We start from the raw sequence: 6,713 nt of genomic DNA on the forward strand, positions 1-6,713 counted from the left end.
CGGACTTAAGAAAAAAGTTTCTTTTTTATTTTATCAATAAATATTCGCATTTACCACCTTCGATTATTTCGGTGAAGCTGATGTCATCTACAAATGAACTATTGCTGTGCAGTTTGTCATTGTTTTTATATCGGGTATCTGTGATAAGAAAGCTAAGTGATGATGTTCTGTAAGTTCACCACTTTCATGCGACAAAATATATATTTTTTTGGTGTATTTTGGGCATGTGACCTTAATATTGAATAAACTTCTTCTTCTTGTTACTGTCCATGCATTTTTACACATTCATTTATTTAAAGAGCGACCCCACAATCTTACAAGAAGAGATTAAAGTTCATTTTATTAAACGCAGTCCCAAAGATTCATTTGTTTACCTTTTACTTTGTCATTATATTCATTACTGCATGTTACTGTCCATGCATTTTTACACATTCATTTATTTAAAGAACGACCCTCACAATCTCACAAGAAGAAATTAAAGGTCATTCTATTAAACGCAGTCGCATAAATCCATTTGTGTACCTTTTACTCTTTCATTATATTCATAACCATGTTATTGTCAATGAATTCACACGGATTCATTTATTTAAAGAACGACCCTCCTCTTCAGTGTGAACATTGTCAGTGTAGGATCGTGACCAAAATTCGCCACACAAAAACTGTATGTATACATCGTCGTCGTCCACATCATCATCATTATCATCACCATCATCATCGTTATCTTCGTCATCATAATCATCATCGTCGTCATCATCATCATCATCATCACCACCATAATCGTCATCATCATGATCGTCGTCGTCACCACCATCGTCATCATCATCGGCATTGTCATCATCATCATCGTCATCATCATCATCATCACGATCATCGTCATGATGATGATCATCATCATTGTCGTCATCATCATCATCATAATCACCATCATGAATTCATCATCATCATCGTTATCATCATAATTATCATCATTATCATCATAATCATTATCACTATCATAAATACATCAACATCGCCGCCATCATTATCAGTATCAGTAGACAGTACAAGTAGATACTTAGACAAGATTTTAACATTTCTTTTAAACCTGAGTTTTAGAGATGGTATGTAAGACATAGAATTCTATACTAGTATACGTTCTAAAGGAGCATTTGGTACCAAAAAATGATATAGAATAGTAAATAGTACATGTATTGACCATAAAACACTAAATAGTAATGTAACAGAAAAAATCAACCTCCACTGAGGAGATTCGAACCACGGACTCTCAGTGCGACAGTCCATCGCTCTACCAACTGAGCTAATAGGGAAATTCCCACTAGCTACTGCCAGTAGGAGCACTTTATACCAACACTACTACATACTCGCCCCTCCAGTGAAGCTACGTCCCGGAGCTGTGGGCCACGGGCAGTTGAACTGTCATGGAGCCCGACTGGGTTATAATTGTATTCTTGTGTTAAGAACACACCCAGTCCCTACGTCGGCTACAAATGTAACAGATAAAAATCAATCTCCACTTAGGGGATTCGAACCACATACACTCAGTACGAGAATCCAGTGCTCTACCAACTGAGCTAATAGGGAAATTCCCACTAGCTACTGCCAGTAGGAGCACTTTATACCTACACTACTACAGTAACATTAATGATCACATAGCGAATGACTCTAAAACCTTGGGGGCGGGACGTAGCTCAGTGGTACAGCGCTCGCTCGATGCGCGGTCGGTCTGGGATCGATCCCCGTCGGTGGGCCCATTGGGCTATTTCTCGTCACAGCCAGTGCACCACGACTGGTATATCAAATGCCGTGGTATGTGCTATCCTGTCTGTGGGATGGTGCATATAAAATATCCCTTGCTGCTAATCGGAAAAAGTAGCCCATGAAGTGGCGACAGCGGGTTTCCTCTCTCAATATCTGTGTGGTCTGTAACCATATGTCTGACGCCATATAACCGTAATTAAAATGTGTTGAGTGCGTCGTTAAATAAAACATTTCTTTCTTTCTTTCTAAAATCTTGTTTATATTTATTTGATTTTAATATGTATCTTAATTTGTAACAACTATATTTTAAATGTGCTGGGGTGTCTTTAAACATATTTCTTTCCTAATGATATTTATTTATTTATTATTGTTTTATTTACATACAAGTGATCAGTGATAACTATTCTGGTTTCTCTTCAGATGGACGGCTCTTTTACTATTAAGCCAAACTGTACTTTGATGAACAAGTGCGGACAGCATTCTCACAAGAAGAGATAGTAAAGTTCATTCTATTAAACGCAGTCACAAAGATATACCATTTGTTTATCTTTTACTTTTTCACTATATTCATTGCTGCATGTTATTGTCCATGGATTTTTACACATTCATTTATTTAAAGACTGACCCTCACAATCTCACAAGAGATTAACGTTCATTCCATTAAACGCAGTCGCATAAATCCATTTGTTTACCTTTTACTCTTTCATTATAATCATAAGTGCATGTTATTGTCCATACATTCATTCACACGGATTCATTTATTTAAAGAACGACCCTCCTCCTCAGTTTTAAAGAACGACCCTCCTCCTCAGTTTTAAAGAACGACCCTCCTCCTCAGTTTTAAAGAACGACCCTCCTCCTCAGTTTTAAAGAACGACCCTCCTTCTCAGTATGAACATTGTCAGTGTACACTGTCTGTGCGCCACATTTTGGTGGAGTGTGATCATCTGAAGCTGACGAGATATTTGGCAAAAGAAATGTTTTGGAATTATTTTAATTCTACCCAGAATTAATTTTAAAGTTTTAAAATACTAATTTATAAAGCGGGTGGGATGTAGCTCAATAATAAAACAGGTGGGATGTAGCTCAATAATAAAGCGGGTGGGATGTAGCTCAATAATAAAGCGGGTGGGATGTAGCTCAATAATAAAGCGGGTGGGATGTAGCTCAATAATAAAGCGGGTGGGATGTAGCTCAATAATAAAGTAGGTGGGATGTAGCTCAATAATAAAGCGGGTGGGATGTAGCTCAATAATAAAGCGGGTGGGATGTAGCTCAATAATAAAGCGGGTGGGATGTAGCTCAATAATAAAGTAGGTGGGATGTAGCTCAGTAATAAAGCGGGTGGGATGTAGCTCAATAATAAAGCGGGTGGGATGTAGCTCAGTAATAAAGTGGGTGGGATGTAGCTCAATAATAAAGTGGGTGAGATGTAGCTCAATAATAAAGCGGGTGGGATGTAGCTCAATAATAAAGCGGGTGGGATGTAGCTCAATAATAAAGCGGGTGGGGTGTAGCTCAGTAATAAAGTAGGTGGGATGTAGCTCAATAATAAAGCGGGTGGGATGTAGCTCAATAATAAAGCGGGTGGGATGTAGCTCAATAATAAAGCGGGTGGTGTGTAGCTCAATAATAAAGCGGGTGGGATATAGCTGAATAATAAAGCGGGTGGGATTTAGCTCAGTAATTAAGCAGATGGGATATAGTTCAGTAATAAAGCGGGTGGTGTATAGCTCAATAATAAAGCGGGTGGTGTGTAGCTCAATAATAAAGCGGGTGGGATATAGCTGAATAATAAATCGGGTGGGATTTAGCTCAGTAATTAAGCGGATGGGATTTAGCTCAGTGATAAAGCGGGTGGTGTATAGCTCAATAATAAAGCGGGTGGGATATAGGTCAATAATAAAGCGGATGGGATTTAGGTCAATAATAAAGCGGGTGGTGTATAGCTCAATAATAAAGCGGGTGGTGTATAGCTCAATAATAAAGCGGGTGGGATATAGGTCAATAATAAAGCGGATGGGATTTAGGTCAATAATAAAGCGGGTGGTGTATAGCTGAATAATAAAGCGGGTGGTGTATAGCTCAATAATAAAGCAGGTGGGATATAGCTCAATAATAAAGCGGGTGGTGTATAGCTCAATAATAAAGTAGGTGGGATATAGCTCAATAATAAAGCGGGTGGGATATAGCTCAATAATAAAGCGGGTGGTGTATAGCTGAATAATAAAGCGGGTGGTGTATAGCTCAATAATAAAGCGGGTGGGATTTAGCTCAATAATAAAGCGGGTGGTGTATAGCTGAATAATAAAGCGGGTGGTGTATAGCTCAATAATAAAGCGGGTGGGATATAGCTCAATAATAAAGCGGGTGGTGTATAGCTGAATAATAAAGCGGGTGGTGTATAGCTCAATAATAAAGCGGGTGGGATTTAGCTCAATAATAAAGCGGGTGGGGGGTAGTGAATAATAAGTTTGTTTGCAGTGTATATCCCAATAATTTCCTTTTTAGGTGTTTCGTTCTCAGCAATGGTGTAGACCGCTTGAGTTGCAGGCTGGAGGGGTGTGCTCGAGTTCCCACCGAAAAGTCTGTTGTTGTAACGGCGGTCTCCCTCAACACTTATCTTGTGATCACTGGTAAAACCTTTTAGTTTGTTTAGTCTCGTTTAGACTCGCTGACGGCTTAGCCACTGCATCAAAGTCTTCCCTGGACAGCCTGGTACAGGTAGGTGATTTGGTGGCATTTGGGAGCAGTGTACTTTCTTTTTGGTGATGGAATTTGTGACCAATTACATATACATTTTTTCTTTTAGGGGGTCTACCCAAAACTTTTTTTTTCTTGGCAGGGGTTTTTCCCATAATAATTTCTCAATGTCAGTATATAAATTTAATTTTCTGTAGTCTGCCCCCGTGTGACAAAAACTGAATACTTTGTCCTGGTATGCAGTAACAACACACTGAAACAACATGCTGTTTTGTCATGGTGGACGTATGGCTGCTAGTGGTTACCCAATATGCCAAAGATACTCCAAATAGAGCAACAGTTTTATGATAATCACTGAAGTAATTAGAAAATGTTTCCCACACTCCACAATTTTCAACTTTAAAATCAAATGTAAAAATTGAGGGACAGGTGAGGTGGCCTGAAAATACCCCCCTGTATACAATATGATATTACCAGGTTTAGCAATCAGTCAGACTTGGCCTAAAATAGAAATCTTTATTTAAACAAAACAATTCCAGTGTATCACACTAATAATTTTCCCCTCATTTTTTACAGGCCAAATCAGACAATACAGTGACACTCCTCAAAGAGTTATCTCCCCTTGGCCAGTCGTCAACATATAACCAAGTGACTTCCGTGAAGTGCCAAATGTTAGTATTCATGTTGGAGCAATAAAATTTATAAACCGAAAAATATTTTTTTTCTTAAGGTAAACTGACCAATGAGCGTCGTGTTGCCCATGAAGACAGTGCTTTTAAAATACACCCCCTATTTGAATAAAATAATTTATGAGTTTGAAAATAGGTAAGAAATTGGATCTTTGACAGGAATTGCGCCTACATTTATGGTGCACAGTTGTGTTGAATGAGATCTCACTTTCCATGAGTGATTTGTACATACCGAGTATGAATACATGGTCGGGGTGGAGAGACTTCCTAGCAGCCGTGAAATGGCAAAATGGGGGGTGCCTCCAAAAATAAGAGATTATTTCCAGATTTAGGTTGACATCACCCAGTTCAGACATACTTGCTGCACAAAACAAGCACTGGCCATCATCACTACATGTGTGATTGACCTGGGAAAATTCTCTTTTTTTAAATTTATGTTAATATAGTGGACAGTATGTTATGATTTACTTCGCTGCTACCTGAAACAGTAAGGCGACATAAGTACAAATGTTTGTCATTTACATCAGAGTTATTGCAGCATTAATGCACATCCCTCAACCAATGAATCAATGAATCAATCAACACTGCTATCCATCCATACATCCATCTCTCTATTAATCCACCCACCCACTCGTCCGTCTGTCTGTTCATTAATTAATTAATCCATCCATCCGATCGTCTGTCCGTCCTTCCTTCCTTTCTTCATTACATCCATCGTTCCGACCATCAGTCCTCTCTAATGTGTGGGCGGGACGTAGTCCAGTGGTAAAACGCTCGCTCGATGCGCAGTCGGAGTGGGATCTATCCCCGTCTGTGGGCACATTGGGCTATTTCTCATTCAGCCAGTGCACCACTACTGGTATATCAAAGGCCGTGGTATGTACTACCCTGTCTGTGGGATGGTGCATATAAAAGATACCTTGCTGCTAATTGAAAAGTGTAGCCCATGAAGTGGCAACAGCGGGTTTCCTCTTTCAATATCTGTGTGGTCCTTAACCATATGTCTGATGCCATATAACCGTTAATAAAATGTGCTGAGTGCGTCGTTAAAATAAAAAAAGTTCTTTCTTTCTTTCTTTAATGTGTATTCCAAACAAAACAAACCGAAACGAAACGAAACGAAATAAAATAAAGCAAAACAAAACAAAAACAAAAACAAAACAAAACAAAAACAAAACAAAACACAAAACAAAACAAAACAAAAAAAACAAAACAAAAACAAAACAAAACACAAAACAACAAAATAGAAAACAAAATAAAATAAAATAGAACAAAACAAAACAAAACCATATAAAACAAAACAAAACGAAACACAAAACAAAACGAAAAGAAAAACCCTACAAAACAATGCACTAGTAACATTGTTCCTGTTGAGGGGCGGGATTTAGCCCAGTCGGTTGAGCGCTCGATTGACGTGCTTGTGTCGGAGGATCGAACCACCTAAGTGGATCCGTTCAACCGATTGGCCGTGGTATGTGCTTTCCTGTCTGTGGAAAAGTGCATATAAAAGATCCTTTGCTGCATTAAGAAAATGTTGCGGGTTTCCTCTAGTGACTACGAGTC

This window comes from Gigantopelta aegis, chromosome 4 (genome assembly GCF_016097555.1).
Source record: "Gigantopelta aegis isolate Gae_Host chromosome 4, Gae_host_genome, whole genome shotgun sequence".
NCBI lineage: Eukaryota > Metazoa > Mollusca > Gastropoda > Neomphalida > Peltospiridae > Gigantopelta > Gigantopelta aegis.